The sequence below is a fragment of the Schistocerca piceifrons genome, chromosome 1 (genome assembly GCF_021461385.2).
Source record: "Schistocerca piceifrons isolate TAMUIC-IGC-003096 chromosome 1, iqSchPice1.1, whole genome shotgun sequence".
NCBI classification, from domain to species: Eukaryota; Metazoa; Arthropoda; class Insecta; order Orthoptera; family Acrididae; genus Schistocerca; species Schistocerca piceifrons.
Window position 1 is genome coordinate 1010574083 of NC_060138.1, and position 23426 is coordinate 1010597508.

The window sequence follows — 23426 nt, forward strand, 5'->3', positions numbered from 1 at the left end:
TAGCTATATCATGAGTGTGCCATTCCAACCGCAATCCAGCGGCGGAGCTGAAGGCTTTGTACCAACATTAAGTAACAGATGGACAAACCTCCTGCCTCCTACTGTTGCTAATCTTTTCTTCCTGCCGCTCCGAGTCACGGGCAGACCATCGCCGCCGGATTTGATACATGGACGGCGTCACTGCATCTTGCTTCAGTTGCTGCACATCGAATGGGCTCACTGGGAGGCAGGCACCATTGTATGACTTCTGGAATATTGTCTCTTTTTACTTCATTGACTGAGAGGATTGTTGCTGAGACGCCACCAGAATCAAATTCTTCCATATGAATTTCGCTTTTCTGCCTTAGTCCTCGTTCTTTCACATTCGTTTCCTTCCTGGATTCAGCAACCCTCGCTACCTCCGGCTCCTGTGGGCCGCACTCCATTAACGCTGGTCCCAGAACCCGTTGAAAGTAGACGCCGTTTCACGTTCGTCACCGTCTCGACAGCCACTATTGGGATGAGCCTCTCTTCCCAGTGGCTGTTCCATGTGCCGCCTCGTGTTCCTCCGCAATCGTCGAGATGCCTCCGTCTTTGTTTGTTACCCCACCTCTGGATGTGGGTTGCCTGCCGCTGTGGCCGAGCAGTTCTAGGTGCTTCAGTCCGGAATCGCGCTTTTGCAACGCTCGCTGGTTCGAATCCTGCCTCGGGCATGGACGTGTGTGATGTCCTTAGGTTAGTTAGGTTTAAGTAGTTCTAAGTTCCATCGGACTGATGACCTCAGATGTTAAGTCCCATAGTGCTCAGAGGCATTTGAACCATTTAACATGCGTTGGTGCCCTGTGCCTGACGTTTTGGCTTGTGTTTCCAGCTAGGCTCAGGGCATAGGCCCAGGCATTAGTGGGAGCTCTACACTGGCCTCAGTTTCGGCTACCGTCTTCACATTGCAACTAGCATCCAGCTCTCCCCCTTAGCATGGTCGTACGCTCATCTACAATACACGATGACATTGAGGATATTAGGGGCGAAGGGATGTGATATCACTTGTCCACACCACCCTACTGATGTCACAAAACTGGCAATGGAATTGCACGTGTCCGCCAGACTTCGATAGTGGTCGTCTGGGACCAGGCGGGCCCAACGGTATGCGCCCACTGAACCACACATCCAGCGGCTCTGGACTATGAGCGTGCTCTGCCACCGCAAATACATGATGGCCAGCGGCAGCCACACAGCCCACTCACACACGGAGTCATTTCGCTATTTGACGCTATGCCAACGCCGCCTACTATGCCGACTCCGCCTACTCGCGGCTCTGACGGCATCGTTCGTACTTTAATACAGACAGAGCCTCATCCTTGTGGACACTGAGATAGCAGCACTCTGTTCCTTGCTGTATTATTTGCAATGAAACTTCCTAAGATTGAAAAATGCAAGTTAAGTAAATCTTCTGTTTATTGTGTTAACTTGGTCGCTTATCATATCTGCTAGTGTCCAGATTTCCTATGCCAAAGCACTCTATAGCCCACCTTTTCTTAGGACTGTGAATGAAGTCGTAGACCAAACATCGCCCATATAGCACACTGAAAAACGTTGATCTTCAGCTGCACCCATCAACTAATCACTAAGACAAGGTCTGTCAACTATCTACACGATTACCTACAATATATTGTACCAAAAAAATACAAGTGAATCACTCTCACAGTGCAAGATAATGGAATACATTCTTTGTACGAATGGCGTAAATCAAATCAGACACACTCACATCGCAACAACAAAAAGATCACTTCCCTAAAACGAGACATAGAAATCAGTCCCGCTCAAGGCGTGTTATTAACAAAATCAAGATGGCTCGACCTTTAGAGAAGATATTCATACGTCCGTCGTGCCATCACACAAAAACTATAGCACGTTACACTATGACCAAAGGCTTTCCATATGTAATACTACTTGTCAACAAATACGCTCAGTGCACTGCTTGTACTTAGCACTGTATATTACAGGGTGATCAGAAACAGTGTGAAAAGCTGGTAAGGATATTGGAGGGTAGGATGTGCAGAGAAATAATTGTTAAAGGAAAATATGATACGTTGAGCCGTTTCCTACTTAATTACCATTGAAGTTAGCTAACTAAGACGTTGTGCTCTGAAATTCAAACAGCTAGCCACAGACGGTGTTGCTAAATGTGTTCTTCGTTTCAGTTCCTAAAACCGAACAAAAGAGCGTAGCAAAAATCCTATTTGGCACGGTAGTAAGGACTGAACCTCAACCAATGGCTGAGAAGTCTCGTATAGTATCATCTATACTACGAGAACGTCTGACGTCAATTGTATCTGGCTGGCTACTTGAATGTGCTTGCACGACGATTTCATAGGGTGACTTCATATCTAATGAAATCGGAAATGGCGCTACTTAACGAATTTCTTCTCTTAAGAATTATTTTTGAACACAATGTACCCCGCACCCTCCAACATACTTGGAGCTTTTTTACGTATATAGACTGAAGCGGCGAATGAAAATTTGTACCAAAACTGGGAATTACAGAATACGGAGTGTCTCGGCAATGCTGTTCATGTGTAAAGGGGAATTTAAAGTAGATTTGGACGGCAGTAAGAATTTGGATGGAGGAGGTACGGGGTACAAATTTTCACTCGCCTCTTCACTCTGTATACAGAAAAGCAGTTATGTATGAGACCAGTCAGGTGTCTGAAACTGTGGTTTTATAGGCTATTCACACTGTCCCTGACCATCCTCTATATTGAATCACTGAAGAAGATGCAGCCAACAGCTACTAAAGCAAGTAGATTGTGGACCTCTTGAAATTCAGAAGCCCCTTTCGCCCGCGTCCACTGGACTCGTTTACCTCTGGCTTGCGAGGAGACATCAACTGCTCCACCAGGTTATTTATGTCCACACAGCGGCCACGCCCAACTCTGACCATTAGTAATATCCCGTAGACAACTCCTTTGTATAACTACTTGGAGAGGGCTTCTCGTTGTAACGAACTGACTTACACAGCGTCCACCACAGTAATCCACAGCTGAAATTGTGGCCGCTGTGACAGCTTCGACTTGTTACGATAGTTTGAGACAAGTCAGGAAAAAGCTGCAATACTGTTCCGATCCCTCACCAGGACTCGTCAACAGCAGGTGCAATGGTATTCGGCGGAGGGTCGTGTTGTTATGGCAGCATCTGCTGCTCCACTGCCTGCAACTCCAAACTTAACATGTCTCAGTAACATCTTCAGTCGCCATCTCAGCTTGGTGATGCTCCTCGATGACCGCTGGTAATGCCGCAGGCTGCCAGATCGTTGCCACGTGATAAAGACATCTGGGAGATTTGTAGATGTTACAATGAGGATCGCTACAAATGATTAATAGGCTGCCTGGCTATTAGCAATGAGTCATACGAGCTCTTTTCATTTATTGTAACGTTGTTCCCCAAAAAACAGACGGAATATTCAGTTAACAGAAATGTACTGCAATCTTTTTGACGCTAACAAATGGCGTAGTGGCATAGGTACTAGAGCGTCGTTTGTATCTAGCCTTTAATAGAGATTACTCACTGCCAGGAGTTACAGTGTGAAAAAAGCAGCAAACTATGCCATGGAGACGCATTCATGCTTCCTACAGCCAACCGAGGTAGTATGAAACGGGTCAAATTGCGGCCTTCCGAGTGTTGGGATGGTCATTTCGCAGAACTGTCATACAAGCTGGGCGTGCTGCGTCAGTCTTGCAACGATTCTGATGTGACTGGTCACGTGAACATGTCCACGCAGCATCAACGTATTGTAAGGGCAGCCGTGTCAGATTGTACAGCTGCCACAGCACAGATAAAAGGGCTTGTGAGCCCAGGCGTGTCAGCGTGAACTGTTGGGCAAGAGGCACGCACACCTCAAGCCTGTTTTCCACTCACGCCAGAGCAGCGACATACATGGCTCGATGCAGAGGATCACTTGGAAGATGGAATGCCGTGGCGTGGTCTTCAGCGATGAAAGCAGATTCTGCCTGCATGCAAGTGACGGTCGTTTGCGTATACGTTGTCGACCTGATCAGCATTGTCTTGTAGAGTGCATTCATCCAACACCAAACCCAGGCGTTATGGTCTGCAATGCGATAGGCTACAACTCTCGTTCACCTATAATGTTTCCGGAGGGAATACTAACGAGCACTGGGTACGTGCAGAATGTTGGTAAACCCATTGTTTTACCCTTCTTCCCACAGAAAAGTAGTGTGTTGTTCGAACAGGATAATGTTAGCCCCCACACTGCCCTGCACCACTCTACATCCTCTGCAAGACGTGCATCAACTTCCCTGGCTACACGATCTCTGGACTTGTCTCCAATCCCGCACGTGCGAGACTCGTCAACCAGCAACTCTTACGGAACTACGTGGACACGTTGAGCACTCGTCGAATGACGTATTCCAGGACAGCATTCGCCACTGGATTGCAGTACCAGCACCTGCACTGCCGCCTATGGAGGCTACACCACACAGTAATACAGGTGTTACGGCTTGGGTCGATACCTGGTTACCTCAGAACCGCAAGTGCTATTGACCAGTAAATCATTTCACGCACTCAGTATGAACTGCTGCGACAATAAAGCTCGAGTGAATTGGAAGCCTCTAAAGGGGTGTACCAATTTCTTTTCTGGCAGTGTGTCACGGACTCCTGCACACTCTTTATTTAACACAAGAACTAAGGTCATGTAAAATGTACCATACGAAGTCGCTATTCAAATACAATCTACAGTTCGCGCGCACTCTAGGTACGTCTTCCCCCTTGTACGTTGACCCTCAGACTGGCTGTCCACCCATTCGCCTCAGGCCTTAGTCGATTCTTTCAGTTGACCCCAAATTGAACAACATTCTAGCATGTACACCGTTATTTGGTCCAAATGACTGTCTTCAATGGAAATAACATCATGTTTCGTATTTGGCAGGCCTCAGAATAGGGCCAACTAGACAAAAATGTTACAGCTGGTCTGAAGTGAGACGAGGGCTGTAACCTCCCCTCACTTACCGACCTCAATGACAGTGAAAAATTAAACCGCTTGTAGCTAATGGAAATTTGGGAAAAAATAATCGTCACCGAAGTTAATCAGTCGGAAAAGAGGGAGGAAAGGGTTACATTCAAATGAAAGGAAAAATGCTAATGAAACTGGTGGAAATTAATTTTGAAAAAGGGTAATGTTAATAAAGAAAGTAAATGTGCGTTAACAATTAACTGCCGTTAATTAGATATTTCAGATTTGGGGAAAATTTCAGTCGCCAGTCCATGGACAACTACTATAATAACTGAAAAAGAAAGGTTATTGCACATATAATTAGCACTAAAAGTATGGCAAATGAAGGTTGACACGTGTTGTGTGAAAACTGAATGTTTGTCATAAGTAATAAATTTCGCTACACTCTGACTTAATTTAGCAAAAGAATTAACAAAACCGAGAAATTGAAAGTTAATTAAGTGACTGAAATTAATAGTGAACTTTGTTTCTGAAGCAGTACGAAATTCAATAAAATAAGGTTAGTCTTGGGCTACCTCAACAATCATTTCAAAAGCTACTTGAATCTACGCAATTTAGAAATAAGAGATTTAACTTTGAACTTGAATTCAATGATTCTGAACAATTAACAATAGTAAAATTTAGTACGTACCAAGCTGAGCTGCAGTCACAGGTAAGCTAAAATATAGTTACAAAACTCGCACTCTTAATTTGTGCTTGTGTAATCCAAATATTGTAGCCAGCTATGAATACCTTAACTTAACTTCGAAATTAAAGTATTGAAATGGAGTGATATTACTTTAATGCTGGCGTTCCAATTTCAACGACACTCGGGTTCGTTCCGGAAAAGGAAGGGACCCTGCTTGGTAATGCACTTGGGACAATAAGCAACAAAGGTTAATGCTAAGTTTCTGTACTTTAGTGATGCAAATGGGACAGTATGAAACGCTGAGGTCTGCTATACAGTTCTAAAACTTTACGTGCTTTCAGTCTTCCTTGTTGGTTGATTGGAGGTTTGAAGTCGTCGATCGAAGAGGTGGCGACAATCACTTATTGTTGGCCGTCGCTGTTGCAGAAGCTGGATGTTGGCGCGCCTTCTTCTCGATACGGTCACCAGGCGAAACGGGCTCTTGATGTGCGCCAGCTAATGCTTCCCGTCCGCGACACCGTGTCAGAAACTATCATAGCAAGTCGAGCGCAATTACATGCTGCCAAACCCCGAAAGCGTGGCAACTCGCGGGAGCGTCACACAACACGCCTGCACCACCAAACACTACCAAAGATCCTAAACACTTTGGTTCTCCACACGACCTATCGATGTAATCATTCGATAGCATGGTTTTCCCTAGGCAAGACCCAGCGTAATAATACAAGTAATATTTACAAAATAAACCAATTATACATCAATGTAAATGCATATATATATATATATATATATATATATATATATATATATATATATATATATACAAATAGTAAAACAATTACAATATATAAAGACACAGAAATGTCATATCTTCAGGTAACAAAATAAGGAAAAAAATTATAGTACAATAGACAGAAATAGGTGGATATACACTTCCGGCGTTACAGGGCCTTGGCAGTATAAGTGTTCCGGCGTAACATCAAGCGCCGGCACGACGATCAAGAATGGAAGAGCAGAGATGGCGGTGAGACGACGTCAGCCAATAGTACGCCGAAGGACCCCTCTTCAGGACGACACCGAGTTAGGAGCGGCATCTACGGCAAGACAATATATGCGCTGGTCTGCCAGGCCGCGTGACTTAGGAACCGCCGGCCGCGGTGGTGTAGCGGTTCTGGCGCTGCAGTCCGGAACCGCGGGACCGCTACGGTCGCAGGTTCGAATCCTGTCTCGGGCATGGGTGTGTGTGATGTCCTTAGGTTAGTTAGGTTGTAAGTAGTTCAAACTTCTGGTGGTGATGGTTAGTGTTTAACGTCCCGTCGACAACGAGGTCATTAGAGACGGAGCGCAAGCTCGGGTTAGGGAAGGATTTGGAAGGAAATTGGCCGTGCCCTTTCAAAGGAACCATCCCGGCATTTTCCTGAAACGATTTAGGGAAATCACGGAAAACCTAAATCAGAATGGCTGGAGACGGGATTGAACCGTCGTCCTCCCGAATGCGAGTCCAGTGTGCTAACCACTGCGCCTCCTCGCTCGGTCTAAGTTCTAGGGGACTGATGGCCACAGCAACTAAGTCCCATAGTGCTCAGAGCCATTTTGAACCATTATTAACGATTCAGATGCCCTGTCCGCCGACAAGTTTGAGCAGCCAACAATTTGTCGGGTTGACTCGTACCTTGCTAGCGACCGGCCCATTAAGCAACAGTTTGCGCATGCCACGATGTGTAAACAATTCTCCACGCCGTGTAAGCAGCTCGCTAAACAGGCGGCTACAAAGGCGTACAGAATTAAGTCATGCCCTTGGTCTTATTCACAGCACAAACACCATGACTACCCGACCCAACAAGCACAGTGTTACGCTTGTTGCAAGAAAGGACATGTATAATCCGTATGTTTGCAATTGAACAAACATAAGAATTCGTCCCACTCACAAAAACCTAGTCACAAGACCCATTAATTAATGCAGTGTATTAAAAGCCTGCAGCAGGCATTAGTAGCTCCAGCAAGCGACAGTTTCTTCAGTGCTACACCAGTCCAACAAACTTTTTGTTCATTTGCCTCTTGTGGAGAACGTGTGAAATTTCTGTTGGACACGGGTGCCTCTGTTACATTGCTAAATCGTCACGCATATGAACTGTTAGGCTCCTCAGGCCTGTTTAAAACTAGCACGCACCTGACGGCTTATAATGAACAAGACATTCCCGTTCTCAAAAAATGGTTTAAATGGCTCTGAGCACTAGGAACTTAACTTCTGAGGTCATCAGTCCCCTAGAACTTAGAACTAGTTAAACTTAACTAACCTAAGGACATCACACACATCCACGCCCGAGGCAGGATTCGATCCTGCGACCGTAGCGGTCACGCGGTTCCAGACTGCAGCGCCTAGAACCGCTCGGCAACTCCGGCCGGCTTTCCCGTTCAGAAAATGTACCTTAGCTGCCATGTATCGCTCGCCTATGCGAACAGTGACCTTTACGGTGCTACAATCATGCGATTGTAATAACGTATTTGGTCTTTATTCATTTGATTTGTTTGGTTTTCAAATTCAGGAAAATGTCAGTGTCTGTCTTTCATGCAAACGACAGTGTAGCTAGGTTGCTGAAAGAATTCCATGACCTCCTTTCTGAAAGTTTAGGCAATGTTAACAGTTTTCTTTACACATATCACTGTGAAAGACAGAAATATTTGCAAGATAGCGAAGCTATTGCGCCCATACAAGCTAGTCAATTGGCAAGTCCACTAGTTTTGCTCCCTAAACCTTCAAGTTGCATTTGCCTCTGTGTTTATTTTAAGTCTATGGTCAACCCACAAATTCTGATTGATACTTATCCATTGTCACGCCCAAAGGACCGCATGGACAGATAAGGCGCTGGTTGTTACTTTTCAAAACTTGATTTGCGCAGCGCATATCTCCAAATGCCATTCGATGAACAATCTCAAAAAATATGTGTCGTCAATATTCATTTGCGCTTGATTAAATATTTGCGTTTGCTTTTACCAGTGCTACCGAACCCACCATTTTTCGACCGTATTTGGAAGGGCTGATTGCTCAAGTGCCAAACTTTTCTAACTATTTGGACGATATTAGCGTAGTAGGTCGTACACCTGAAGATCAAATTGCAAATTTGCGTGTGTTACCTGATGCAGGACTAAAGTGTAGACTGGGAAAGTGTGATTCTTTTTAAACCTGAGATGCAGTCTCTTGGTAATGTCATCAGCAAAGGTGTACATCCCCTTCAGTCGCATTTGTTAACCATACGAGATTTGTTCCTCACAATGTCTTAGAATTGCAGTCAATTTTAGGGAAAATGAACTATTATATATGGTTCATACCGAATGCTGCACAAATCGCAGCTCTATTGCATCGCTTGCGTCGCAAGAATGCCCCTATTGTTTGGACAGCTTAGTGTATGTCAGTGATCGATGCTTGGTTCGCTTTGATTCTGAAGAACCAGTTGTATTACAAGCTGACGCTTCTTCTTACGGAATCGGTGCAATGCTTTCGCACAGAATTGGTGATAAAGACAGACCTGCTGCTTTCGCATCAGAAGTGTTGTCCAAAACTAAGTGTAACTATTCACAAATTGAGAACTACTTGTATGGCAGAAAATTCTACTTAATAATGGATCACAAGTCATTGCATCCCTTGTTTCATCCGACAAAGCAGGTTCCTGCACGAAATGCCCACAAACTGCAAATATGGGCTCTGTGGTTGTCTTAATACCAGTACGAGATTATGTACCGTCCAACGGCTAAACATGATAATGCGGACACACTTTCAGGTCTTCCGATTAGCAGACTTCGAATGCTTCTGCTGCATCTTGTTGTCACATCAATGCTCAGTATTCTGAATTGCTTCAATCTTGTCCACCTAACTACAGGAAAATATCACAGGGCACAGAAGCTGATCCAGATTTGAACGTTTTGCTAAAATACCTTCGTACATCTTGGCCTGGTTCCTCGTATAGCATAAAGGATTCTGTAGTGCACCGATACTTCACACGTCGGCATAGTCTCGCCATACAAACAGGTGTGATCCTTGTTCAATAGGACAGTAGACTTTCTCGTGTGTTGATCGCCAAAGCTTTGCAAAAAGAAGTGTTGCAGTTATTTCATCAAGGAAACTGGGGGATTGTTCGTGGGAAACAGTTAGCGCGTCGACACTGTACTTGGCAAGATATGAACACCCAAATAGAACAGATGACATCACAGTGTTCCGACTGTGCGGAAAATAAGTCCGCTCCATCACAAACTTTTTCTGCTGGACCTAAGTCGCAATCACCTTGGCAACGTGTGCACACAGACTATGCAGGACCTTTTTCGAACACTTGTTGGCTGATTGTCGTTGACTCGTATAGCAAATTTCCTTTTACTGTACCAATGAACTCTAAAACGTCACGTAGCACAATTGAGGTGTTGTCCACTATTTTTTGCCTCGAAGGTTTGCCTGAAATAGTACACCAGCCCTCAGTTCACGTCAAATTAGTTTGAAACATTCTGTGAACGCAACGGCGTACAGCATCTAACGAGTGCATCGTTTCATCCACAGCCAAACGCCGAAGCGGAACATTTTGTCAGAGCTATCAAGCAGCAGATGGACAAACTTCGCACCGCACTCACGAGAGGTCAAGAATTTCAACTGTATCTCGTCTCCTATCGTACGCTTCCACGAGATAGACCATCGCCGGCGAAATTGCTTCACGGCCGCCTCCATCGGACACTACTCCACCTGCTCCACCCTTCTCAGAATACGGCGCCGAAGAAAAGCCGCAAGTATCAAACCGCGGCGCATGGTACAGGGTTTTTAGCGACGGCAGACGTTGGGCGCGAGCCGAGGTCGTTCATCGATTTGGCGCTTGCATGTATCTCATTTCAGGCCCCGACAGATTGCAGCGCGCACATCACAGTCAAATTCGCCACTGTCACGTGCACTCTGATCCTTCTGTGTCTCTCACCCCCCCCCCCCCCCCCCCCCCCCGATTCATGCATCCCGAGGACACCACGGCCAACGCAGCCGCCATGAGGTGTCATCACGCCACCGCGGGACGACCCATGGAGCGTTTGCCTTCTCCGCCTCCTCTCAACCTGCCGATGGAACTTGACCAGCCGAAGCCGCAGCAGCCGACGCCTTCGACATCTTCCTAATGGCCTCAGCAGGTGGACGCGTACGCTTCTCGTCGTTTTCCGCCAGAGCGAAGGCCGGATGGCGAGGTACGACCGAAAGCCTGACGCCCCCTGCAGCCGTGGCTTCCGTCCAGCGCAGCATCCACACTCCTACCTTCCCCGCCGTTGTCGCGCTCCCTATACCAGGACGGTCCGTCGCTCTGGGGAGGGGGGGGGGGGGGGGGAGGAATGTTCTGGCGCAACGTCAAGCCCCGGCGCGACTATCAAGAACGGAAGAGCAGAAAGGGCGATGAGACGACGTCAGCCAATACCACGCTGACAGAACCCTCTCTAGGACGATAGCGAGATAGGAGCAGGATCTAGGCCAACAGAATAAAAGCGCCGGTCCGCCTGGCCGCATCCGAGCTGAAGTTGAGCCGACCTACGAACGCTACAGGAATGACTTAGAAACTGTTTTGGTTCACTTGTATTACGCATTGTATATACCGAAGAGCTTGCTTATGTTTGTCTGTCACCCGTTGCTTGCGACACGGCTATATCTCACAAACGATGCATTGCAATCATTTCTTTTGTAATAAACTCCATTAACATGATTTCCTTGAATTGTTGTCTAGCTATCCGAGACTGGCAATGGCAAGGAAAGCGTTCCAGAAGAAAAGAAATTTGTTAACGTCGAGTATTGATTCAAGTGTCAGGAAGTCGTTTCTGAATGTATTTGTATGGAGTGTAGCCATGTATGGAAGTGAAACATGGACGATAAATAGTTTACACAAGAAGAGAATAGAGGCTTTCGAAATGTGGTGCTACAGAAGAATGCTGAAGATTAGATGGGTAGATCACATAACTAATGAGGAGGTATTGAATAGAATTGGGGAGAAGAGGAGTTTGTGGCACAACTTGACTAGAAGAAGGGATCGGTTGGTAGGACATGTTCTGAGGCATCAAGGGATCACCAATTTGGTACTGGAGGGCAGCGTGGAGGGTAAAAATCGTAGAGGGAGACCAAGAGATGAATACACTAAGCAGATTCAGAAGGATGTAGATTGCAGTAGGTACTGGGAGATGAAGAAGCTGACACAGGATAGAGTAGCATGGAGAGCTGCATCAAACCAGTCTCAGGACTGAAGACCACAACAACAAGGTTTCCTAGGGACCCTATATTAGACAAGTGAGCAGAACACAATAATAAGCAACCCGTGTTTCTGTCGTACAGACATATGAAATGCTGAAAGGTAAGTTTATTGCCTCTATTTTGCCTTCTGTAATGCGGGGGTGAGGTTTATATTGTAATCAGCAGGGTAACTGAAGCCTCTAGCACGAATTCTTTGTGGCGTCTCCTCGGATACTGCGGTTTTGTTCATTCTTGGTCATAATTTCTCACGAACGTATATGTTTTTAGATAATCTTGCACAATGGCTGACACCGTAAGTAACTAATATTCTATCCGTATCGTTGTCTGAGAGTTAATGTCATCATAAAATCACTGATGTCTGTAATGTAGTCACTTACAGCTAATGGTGATTTAAAAACTGTTTTAGTTCAATTTTCAAGTTGAACTGCGCCTACAGGGCATAGCGTAAATCTGCCATTTAATATTATTGATTACTTTCAGCTAGTAAAGTCACTTCCTATAAATGTCCACAAAACTGTTTCAAACTCATTATTTATCTTTTTTAGCTAAATCACTTTCATTAAGACCTGAAAGTATTGATTACCTGTCCAATTATATTTATATGTTTCCGCAGGTTTAAGCTTTGTCAAATAAAATCCAATAATTTCACCCTTTTGAACATATTTTCACAGATCAGAACTTCTACAGTACAATAATGGAAATTAGTGCTCCCCAGAGGGACACACGAGCACTCAAGGAACAAGAACAGGGAGAAAGAGAAAAGGAAATCCAAAAGCATCACATCTTCTGCTTCTATAGCCTATAAGTTCTTAGGGATCTGATTACTTAAATATTAATACTATCTCTTAAATGATTGTTGAAATATATTAATTAATTATTTTTATTACTAAAAAAATTTTAATTTACGACTGAGTGCTGTATAAGATTGGTTACAGCTTGCAAGGTTAATGCTGCAATATTTGTAACCTGAATGAGGTTTGGACTCCAATTGCGGTACGTTCCTTTCTAGGTTCTGAACTATTTTTCCTTGTGTATCGTTTGACGTTAATAACTGCTTATTTGCTCTGTAGTTCCGTAGCCACCCGGAGTGGCCGCGTGGTTAGAGAGGCCATGTCAAGGATTGCGCGGCCCCTCCCGCTGGAGGTTCGAGTCTTCCCTCCGGCATGGGTGTGTGTGTTGTTCTTAGCATAAGTTAGTTTAAGTAGTGGGTAAGTCTAGGGACTGATGACCTAAGCAGTTTGGTCCCTTAGGAATTCACACACATTTGAACAAATTTGTAGTTCCGTATTTACTTCTTTATCTGTTAGAGTTGTATCAATGTTACGCGTGATCCTCTATTTATGTAGCAAGAAATTAGGGATTGGCACGTTAAGATTTTTTCTTCAAATATAAATAAATTCAGTATATTTTTCTTTGCTGTAGTAGACTTAACTTCCATTTTCATTCTGTTCCTACCTGAGGGATTAATGTTAATGATATACTTTTTAAAGTGGGAGCTGCAGGATTATATCAATTTATCAGTACATATGGAATGTAAGTTGTCAATATTTTTGTCGAAGCTGTCAACAAAGACAAAGTGCTCGAGATCCGTTCTATTGTACTGTTCTTAATATCTCTACATTCACACATATTTTGTACTGGTCCCCGCCTCATTAGTGATTTCTTCATCTGATTCGTCTATAGGGCTACTTTCGCAGGAATAAGTAATTATTTTCTCTATCATTTCAACATCCATATGAGAATTTGTGTTATTCAGAACAAATATGTTTATGTTGTAGTCAAGTAGGTTCTAGCACTGTAATAGTTGCACATATATTTGACAATAAGCATGTGCTGCTTCAAGGGTGGTTCAGATATTTTGGACAGACCTTCTGTTCTTATTGCTAAGTTAGCTGCATATGATGTTGTTGCTGCAGGTGCTGTTGTTGTTTCTGTGGCAGCAAATTATGCTGCTGGTCTTCCTGATATTGTAGAATATGCTGATGTATCTCCCGTTGTTTTTACTGTAGAATATGGCGTTGCCGGTGTTACTGACATTGTTGCCCGTTGTAGTCCTGTTGTTTGTATTGCTGAATCTTCTATGGGGTTTTAGTTCCTGTTGCGCCACTACCATTGGCTACATCTACGCCTACATGGCTACTCCGCAATTCACATTTGATTGCCAAGCAGAGGCTTCATCGAACCACATTCTGACTATTTCCGTACAGATTCCATCTCGAATAGCGCGCGGGAAAATTCAAAATTTAAATATTTCCTTGCGAGCTCTGATTTTATTACGATAATCAATTCTTCCCATGTAGGTGATCCTAAACTAAATATTTTCGTATTCAGAAGATTAAGTTGGGTATCGAAATATTACGAAAATATTTTCCCCGACGACAACAGCCTTTGTTTTAATTACTGGCACCCAAACTCGGGTATCATACCAGCAACATCCTCCCCTTATTTCGCGATAACTTAAAACGAGCTGCCCTCCTCACAACGTTATCCAAGTGATCCAATTTCGGTAACTCGCACTCGTAGTCTTAGATATTTAATTAATTCGACAGCCTGTAGATTTCTGTGATTTATCGTGTAGTGGAATTTAACAGATTCCTTTTAGTACTTACGTGGATGATCTGACACTTTTCTCTACTGAGAGTCAATTCTCACTTTTCGCACCTTGTAGTTACCTTGTCTCGACCATTCGCAGTTTGTTTTGGTCTTCTGATGACTTTACTGGAGGGCAAATGACAGCGTCATTTGCAGATAACCTAAGAGGGCTACTCAGATTTTCTCCTAACCCGTGCTTTACACTGAAATCAGCAGATCGCCTATACGGCTTTCCTGAGGAACGCCAGACATCACGTTGGTCTTACTCGATGAGTTTCTATCTTACTATGAACGGTGGCCTTTCTGGCAGGGAAATGACATGTTGTGGATACCGTGGTAACAGGCTTCTATCGTCGCCTGTATAACTCACTGTGGCGGAGTTCAACATGGGTTTTATAAACACATCTGCCATCACACAAGAGTCCAGAAGGATCAAATCAGGGAATCGAGTAGGCCATGGTACAAGACTACCACTGACAATTCACTTCACTTTTTTGGAAATTGCCGGTTCAAGGGTCGACGCACAGGACGACTGAAACGTTCCGGCCCCCAGCCATGCTGGAACCACATGGAAAACATGCGCTGTCACGTAGGGAGCGGCAAGTCATCCAGTTGCTCTGGCAATATTCTGGCGAGAAAACTGTAGTAGTAGTAGTAGCAGTAGTAGTAATGGTAGTAGTAGCTCTATTCATCCGTAGATCTCTTTTTACAAGAATATAGGACATGTCAAAGTGTTTACAAGCTTAGACCAATTTAAAATAAGCTAATTTGTGTACACGTGCATTTACAGATATCTTCTTCTCCTTCTTTCGTTTCACCCTCTTTGGCGTACGCTGGATCAATCATTTGTTTGAGCGTTGTTCTTTTCTTAGGGCCCAGTATTTCTTCATTCTTTCTGATCTTCTCTTCCTCTCTTCTTCCGAGAGACTTTTGTGTAGATTTGTCTTGGAACCTTATGTTTTCTTCTTTAGTGATTAATTTAGCTGTTCGATCGATAAATGAATTTTCTGAAATCTTTAATTCTTCTAGGTCTTTCCTAGTTTCCTTAAACCAGTTTTGTTTCGTTTTGCATTTGCGGAAAAAGTCAAAGATTTGTTTGGTTAATTTGTGGGAACTCATTCTCAGAAGATGACCATAAAAATTTATCCTCCTTTTTCGCATAGTATCTGAAAGTTTTTCAGTTTTTTTTTTTGTAGAGAGTTTCATTTTTGATGTACGGTATGTATATCTTATTGTATTGAAATTTTGGTCCTTCGATTTTTCTTCAAATTTTTCTTTCCTTTAGCTCAGGTTTCTCCATTGGCCTTTGAAATTCATGTTTAGTGTTTCTCCTGCATGCAGTGCTTCTGGCTGAATCAATGTCTTGTAATGTGTAATTTTGGACCACCATGAAAGGGATTTTTGTTGTATGTATTTTTTGTTATTTGGAAGGCCAATTCAAGTTTATTTTTTCTGGATTCCATTGCTTTTCTTTCCCCAGCATTCCAACTAATCCATTCTCCGAGATATTTGAATTCTTTTACTATTTCAATCTTTTGTTCTTGAATTTTGATGTATTTACATGAGTGTTTGATGTTTGTCAATATCTTGTTTTTTTCAAAGGAGCTGTGAAGACCTATTTCAGTTGCTTCTTTCTTTAGCTTAAGGATTTACTCCTGTGCTTCTTCCATTGTTTCAGGAAACATGACCATATCATCTGCAAAAGCAATGCAATTTTCTTTAAGGTTCTTCTTTTTGCAACCCAGTATTATACAACTCTTAATATTTGTGTTCCATTCTCGGACTACTTTCTCAGGCGCACAATTGAACAGCAACGGTGAGAGCCCATCCCCCTGTCGCATCCCGTTTTTATTTCAAAGGGTTCCGATAATTCGCCCACAAATTTGACTTTCGAAAATTTATTTGTAAGGGTCGCTTTTGTAATATTAGTTGTTTTCTTACCCAAACACATTTCCTCCAGGACTGATAATAGAGATCTCCATCAATAGAATCATACACTTTTTTTGAAATCAGTGAAGGAGATTACGTATGTCTTTGCCTTTGATTTTTGGTATGTCACGATGTTTTTGAGGTTTAGTATTTGTTCCGAACATGATCTACCCTTTCTTAAACCTCCCTGGTATTCCCCGATTTGCGGGTCCAATTACAGAAATAAACTGGTTTAGATGGCTCTGAGCACTATGGGACGTAACATCTGAGGTCATCAGTTCCCTACAACTTAGAAATACTTAAACCTGACTAACCTAAGGACATTACACACATCCATGTCCGAGGCAGGATTCGAACCTGCGACCGTAGCGGTCACGCGGTTCCAGACTGAAGCGCCTAGAACCTCTCGGCCACAGTGGCCAGCTCCAATTTCAGACATCTAGTTAGAGACAATCATTAGACTTGCTCCTGGTATACAATAGTTTTTTTACAAATAACTTATGAAATAATGTTCACTCGTTATAGGTCACTACACATATTATACACACATTGTTTCATAACACTTGCACTCAATACTCACACAAACACACACACACATACACACATACACACACACACACACACACACACACACACACACACACACACACATTGGTGATCTCTGGGCCATTTTCTGTACCACAACTTCCCATTTGCTATCCTAAAAATCTGAATCAGCATACCTCTACAACGAGTGAGATGTTGCGCTCAGAAAGCCTGCTATATCGTTAAATTCGCGATGAAGCAAGCGTGTCAAAGAAACTGAATTCCTCTCGTGGGAAATACGGTGCATTTAGGAAGCCTGCAGTGAATAGCGTGCCGCGAGGCTCAGAATCGATTCCCCCGGTCCGGTGTGGTCTGCTCCCAGTTCCCAGGCCGTGTGATCCAATTTGCTGACGTGTTGTCCGTTTAATAGAGGACGGCTAATTCGGTAAACGGCCGTGACAGTTGGCCGCGCGAGGCTCTTGACAGACCTGTTACCGCCACTGGGAACTGACTGACGTCCGGAACACTGGCCCATCTTCAGTGAGATGGGATGACGCGCTGTGGTACTGCACCTACCACTGCGACTAGATTTTTAGTTTTCGTTTAAAATACGAATGTAAATTATTTGTTTTGATCTGTTTCTCTTCATATATTTTGTACAATACAGATATAATCTATATGCACAACAGTTAACAATGAACGCTGGTGTGCAGAACTTATAAACGGAAGTATCTTTTGCATGATGTCTCACTGCAGCTATAGTATCTCGATGAAACTTGGACCATGTAGAGATAGAAGTGCTACAGTATAGTGCAGAAGAGAATTGAAACAAATATGTAATGCATTAAATGAATTGGCAATTGCGAATAAGAACCACCATTAGCTGTAGAGTGGAACGACTGCAATGAAGATTTGTGCCGGACCGGTGAACGAAGCCGTATTTCCGCTTATCGCGAGCGATCATCTTACCGTTTGGCTATCCGTGCTCAACTCGCCGCCAGACCCCAACTTCCATATGTCGTGAACCATGCGTCTACAGCTAATGGTGGTTCTTATTCCCAACTGCGATTTAATTTAATGTCTTTAACAACGGCTGTAGTCACCGCTGTGCCTGTTCCTATGAACATCCACGTATGTCCAAAGGTACTTTGCATCGCAATCCGAATAACACAGGCATTGCAATATCAATGAGACGAATGACCCTTTTATTGAAACACAATAATTACACAAAAATTATCGTTATTAATTATGGGTCGGAGGTTCGAGTCCTCCCTCGGTCATCAGTGTGTGTGTGTGTGTGTGTGTGTGTGTGTGTGTGTGTGTGTGTGTGTGTTGTTCTTAACATAAGTTAGTTTAAGTCATCACGCAGTATCATATCTCCTATTTCATCTTCATCTACATTCTCTTCCATTTCTATGATATTGTCCTCAACAACATCGCCCTTGAATATAGAGGGTCTACAGAAGGGCGATGTCATTGAGGACAATATTATAGAAATGGAAGAGAATGTAGATGAAGATGAAATAGGAGATATGATTGTGCGTGACGCGTTTGACAGAGCACTGAAAGACCTAAGTCGAAACAAGGCCCCGGGAGTAGACAACATTCCATTAGAACTACTGGCAGCCTTGGTAGAGCCAGGCCTAACAAAAATCTACCATCTAGTGAGCAAGATATGTGAGACAGGCGAAATTCCCTCAGACTTCAAGAGGAGTATAATAATTCCAATCCCAAAGAAAGCAGGTGTTGACAGATGTGAAAATAACCGAACTATCAGTTTAATAAGTTGTGGCTGCAAAATATTTACACGAATTCTTTACAGACGAATGGAAAAACTGGTAGAAGCCGACCTCGGGGAAGATCAGATTGGATTCCGTAGAAATGTTGGAAAACGTGAGGCACTACTGACCCTCCGACTTATCTTAAAAAATAAATTAAGGAAAGGCAAACCTAAGTTTCCAGCTTTTGACAACGTTAACTGGAATATTCTCTTTCATAGTCTGAAGGTCGCAGGGGTAAAATACAGGCTATTTACAATTAGTGCAGAAACCAGATGGTAATTATAAGAGTGGAGGGGCATGAAAGGGAAGCAGCGGTTGGGAAGGGAATGAGACAGTGTTGTAGCCTATCCCCGATGTTATTCAATCTGTATATTGAGCAAGCAGTAAAGGAAACAAAAGAAAAATTCGGAGTAGGAATTAAAATCCATGGAGAAGAAAAAAATTTTGAGGTTCGCCGATGACATTGAAATTCTGTCAGAGACAGCAAAGGACCTGAAAGAGCAGTTGAACGGCATGGACAGTGTATTGAAAGGAGGATATAAGATGAACATCAACAAAAGCAAAACGGTGATAATGGAATGTAGTCGAATTAAATCGGGTGATGCTGCGGGAATTAGATCAGGAAATGAGACGCTAAAAGTAGTAAAGGAGTTTTGCTATTTGGGGAGCAAAATAACTGATGATGGCCGAAGTAGACAGGATATGAAATGAAGACTGGCAATGGCAAGGAAAGTATTACTGAAGAAGAGAAATTTGTTAACATCGAGTATAGATTTAAGTGTCAGGAAGTCGTTTCTGAAAGTATTTGTATGGAGTGTAGCCTTGTATTGAATTGCAACGTGGACGATAAATAGTTTAGACAAGAAGAGAATAGAAGCTTTCGAAATGTGGTGCTACAGAAGAATGCTGGAGATTACATGGGTAGATCACATAACTAATGAGGAGGTATTGAATAGAATTGGAAAGAAGAGAAATTTGTGGCACAACTTGACTGGAAGAAGGGATCGGTTGGTAGGGCATATTTTGAGGCATCAAGGGATCACCAATTTAGTACTGAATGGCAGCGTAGAGGGTAAAAATCTTAGGGGGAGACCAAGAGATGAATACACTAAGCAGATTCAGAAGGATGTAGGTTGCAGTAGGTACTAGGAGGTGAAGAAGCTTGCATGGGATAGAGTAGCATGGAGAGCTGAATCAAACCAGTCTCTGGACTGAAGACCACAGCAAGTAGAGTGTAAGCCTAGGGACGGATGACCTACGCATTTTGGCCCCTTAGTAGCTCACACACATTTGAACATTTGAATTATGGGCCCCTGAACATTACACAAGGCGGGTCACGATTATTAAAAGGTTGTGTCATGCCACGGACGCTCTGCAACGTGCCACCAGGCCATGGGCGCAAGGTTGTCAAGGAGATCGTATGGTACGACGTTTCACTCCTCCATCAGCTCGGTTGTCACTTGCTGGATCGCCGTTGGTGTACGTGAACGTGCTGAAAACGTCTCCCCAGTGCATTCCATCGCAAACGGTGCCACCCATACTCGTGTGTCAACTGAACACAACACACTGGTCGTCGGGCAAACAGACAACCGCCGTGCTGTCACCGTGCCACTTTCAAGCGTGAGACCGCGTGCTCTGCAGTCCTACTATATGTGGTTGCAATTAGATCCGCTGTTTGACGTTGGGCCCTTATTGCCCGTTGCGCAATATCGCGGCCGTATGCTACTGTAGCTGACAGTGGTCGACCGCGCCCTTTCCTCCGAGCAGGAGTGTCTGCGGTTCAGAACGCTCCCCGTGCACTGCAAACCATTATGTGAGCAATACACTCATGGGCAACTCTCGTCACACGTCGTATTTCTTCCAGTTTCCTCAGATTCTTTCTCGTGTGACGTCATCTAAATGCTGTCTCTGGGCCATGTTGTCCTGAACACCACGAACTCACTGCACCGTAACTGCTCTCCGATCCTTCAAGTGCTTCGTGCTGCGGGTTAATCTCAGTTGGCACTGGGGTTATACTGACCTGACACCATGCGATGTCCAACTTCCAGTTCACAACTGGGAGACCACTGGCACTTCCATTTAATGCCACTCGGTAGTTCAAATACTACTTTACACCCGCCAGAGTAGCTGAGAGCGCTAACGCGCTGCTTCCTGGACTCGGGTAGGCGCGCTGTCCCCGGATCGAATCCGCCCAGCGATTTCCCGACAAGGGCCGGTGTGCCAGCCAGCGTGGATGTGGTTTTTAGGCGGTTTTACACATCCCGCTAGGTGAATATCGGGCTGGTCCTCACGTTTCGCCTCAGTTCTATGGCTCGCAAACATCTGAACACATTCACACTATTCCATGGCTTACGCTAGACACAGACAGTTATGGTACACTCATTCCTTTGCGGGGGGAGGGTGGGGGTACAGGGTGGCGACAGGAAGAGCATCGGGCCACCCCTTAACATTAACAAGCCACATCCAGTTAAGCAGCAGACCTCGCAAGTCGGGATAAATGCTTAGACAGAGAGAGAGAGCTCAAATATCACTTTACCTTATCTATCTCGTCCTTAAGTTTGGCCGTGCACTGCATCTCTTTTTAGATGACAAATAATTAACTCCCCGCCGGGGTGGCCGAGCATTTCTAGGCGCTACAGTCTGGACCCGGTCGACCGCTATGGTCGCAGGTTCGAATCCTGCCTCGGTCATGGGCGTGTGTGTGTGATGTCCTTACGTTAGTTAGCTTTAAGTAGTTCTAAGTTCTGGGGGACCGATGACCTCAGAAGTTAAGTCCCATAGTGCTCAGGGCAATTTTTTTAAAATAATTAACTTATACTTTCGTAAGCTGTTTTGGCTGGATTCGGATTTCATATGCAATAATCACCATATTTCTAAGGCTTAAAATGAAATTTCTAAACTGGGGACTAATGAAAAATGATTAAAGGAATTGCGTGAAAGAACCTCTTCTCCTTGCTCTTCCCAATAGGAACCATATTGATTTCTATCACTACTTTCATCAGTAATATCTCATGCAGTGACGTTCTCCAGTTCAAGGATCATGGGTGACGAGAAATTTAGTTAGTTACAAAACCAGGCTTCGAGATCTAATGGCAGTGAACATCGTGATATAATAGTAGCGCATTAGCACTGTAGATTTCCCGGAATTCTAGTAAGATACAGGATTTTGTCGAAACAAAATCACTGTTGGCTGGTCAATGGCTATCATTAGAGGGCCTCGTCACTAATTAACGGAGCCATTCAGAGTCCTTCCCAGACTTGGCGATATACACATGGCAGACAGCTCGTGATGTCGTTACATGGTAACCTATCGCTCGATCAACTACTGGTGAATAATGCAGGAAGAACCTTCATTTTTCTTCAATGTAGAGATTTCAGTCATGATGTTAGTTTTAGAATAGTGAGGTCCTGCGCAGCGTTTTACTACAGGGAAAAAGTATGCAAACAGGATTAACATTTCGTCAAAATTATACTAAATACATTTTTCTAGGTCGAGTTGCTGAATGGTACGTTGAGGTTAAAGAGATATGTCGATACGTAGCGGAAGTGTATGATCCTTAACATGAATAATATTTTGTGTATAATTGTTCTGCATTTAATGATACACATCGTCATTTATCTATCTCATAGATACACGTGTAGTAATTTATGAAGTTCTAACCAAACAAACGTATGAGTCTCCTGACATTTTTTTCATATTTCCTATCACAAATGTTGTACGGAATAATATTATGGGGTAATTCATCACGTAGAAAGAAGTGTTGATTGCACAAAGGTATGCGATAGGTGCTGACCCATGGACTTATGTACGTACCTCTTCAAGGAGCTAGGCATTTTAAAAGGAAGGAAGATTGGGATTAACGTCGACTCGACATCGAGGTCATTAGAGACGGAGCACAAGCTCGGATTGTGTCAAGCATGGGATAGGAAGTTAACCATGCCCCTTCAAAAGAAGCATCTCGGTATTGCCTAGAGCAAATTGGGGAAATCACCGAAAATCTAAACTAAGCATTTTAACTGCTTCGTCGCAATACGTATTTTCGCTAATGTGATTGGTCATAAATAATCCATTACAATGTGAAAGGAACGTTCATGTACAAGACTGCAGGACCAGAAGGAAAATTGACCTTTATTACCCATTGTTAAAGCTGTAGTGCCTCAGAGAAGAGTTCTATACGCAGCAATAAAAACTTTTGGTCATTTTTCCCTACAACATAAAATATCTGACAGGTAGTGAAGCACACATTTTCGATAAAAGAATCGCTATAATTGTCTATGAGATGTGTGTCTGACTAACTAGGTACGAGTAACTGTCTGTCTCTTTACCCGTCCATGGTTCGAATGTCGTAAGTGCATTTAAATTAATGAGTAATACTGGTAACGGTTGATATACTGACGAAGTACGAGCAAATGTGACGCTTCGATTCAAATCGAAGAATCTAAATGCAAATAATGACACAATTATTATCAGAATGTTTTAGTACTGCTGCCTACGGTGTAGGAATCAAATGAAGCCAGGTGATACGAACTTCAGCTTTAAATTTTAATTAAGAGCCTAAAGGGTAAAACACCAAGATCTCTTTTTAAAAATACATACAAGAAGCGTTGTATGCACTTGGACATGAACTGTAAGATAATTTTATGTCATTTTATCGACGTGACTAAAGAAACAAGTTACAATCGTGAAAAACGTGTAGATTAATTCCATCTGAACTT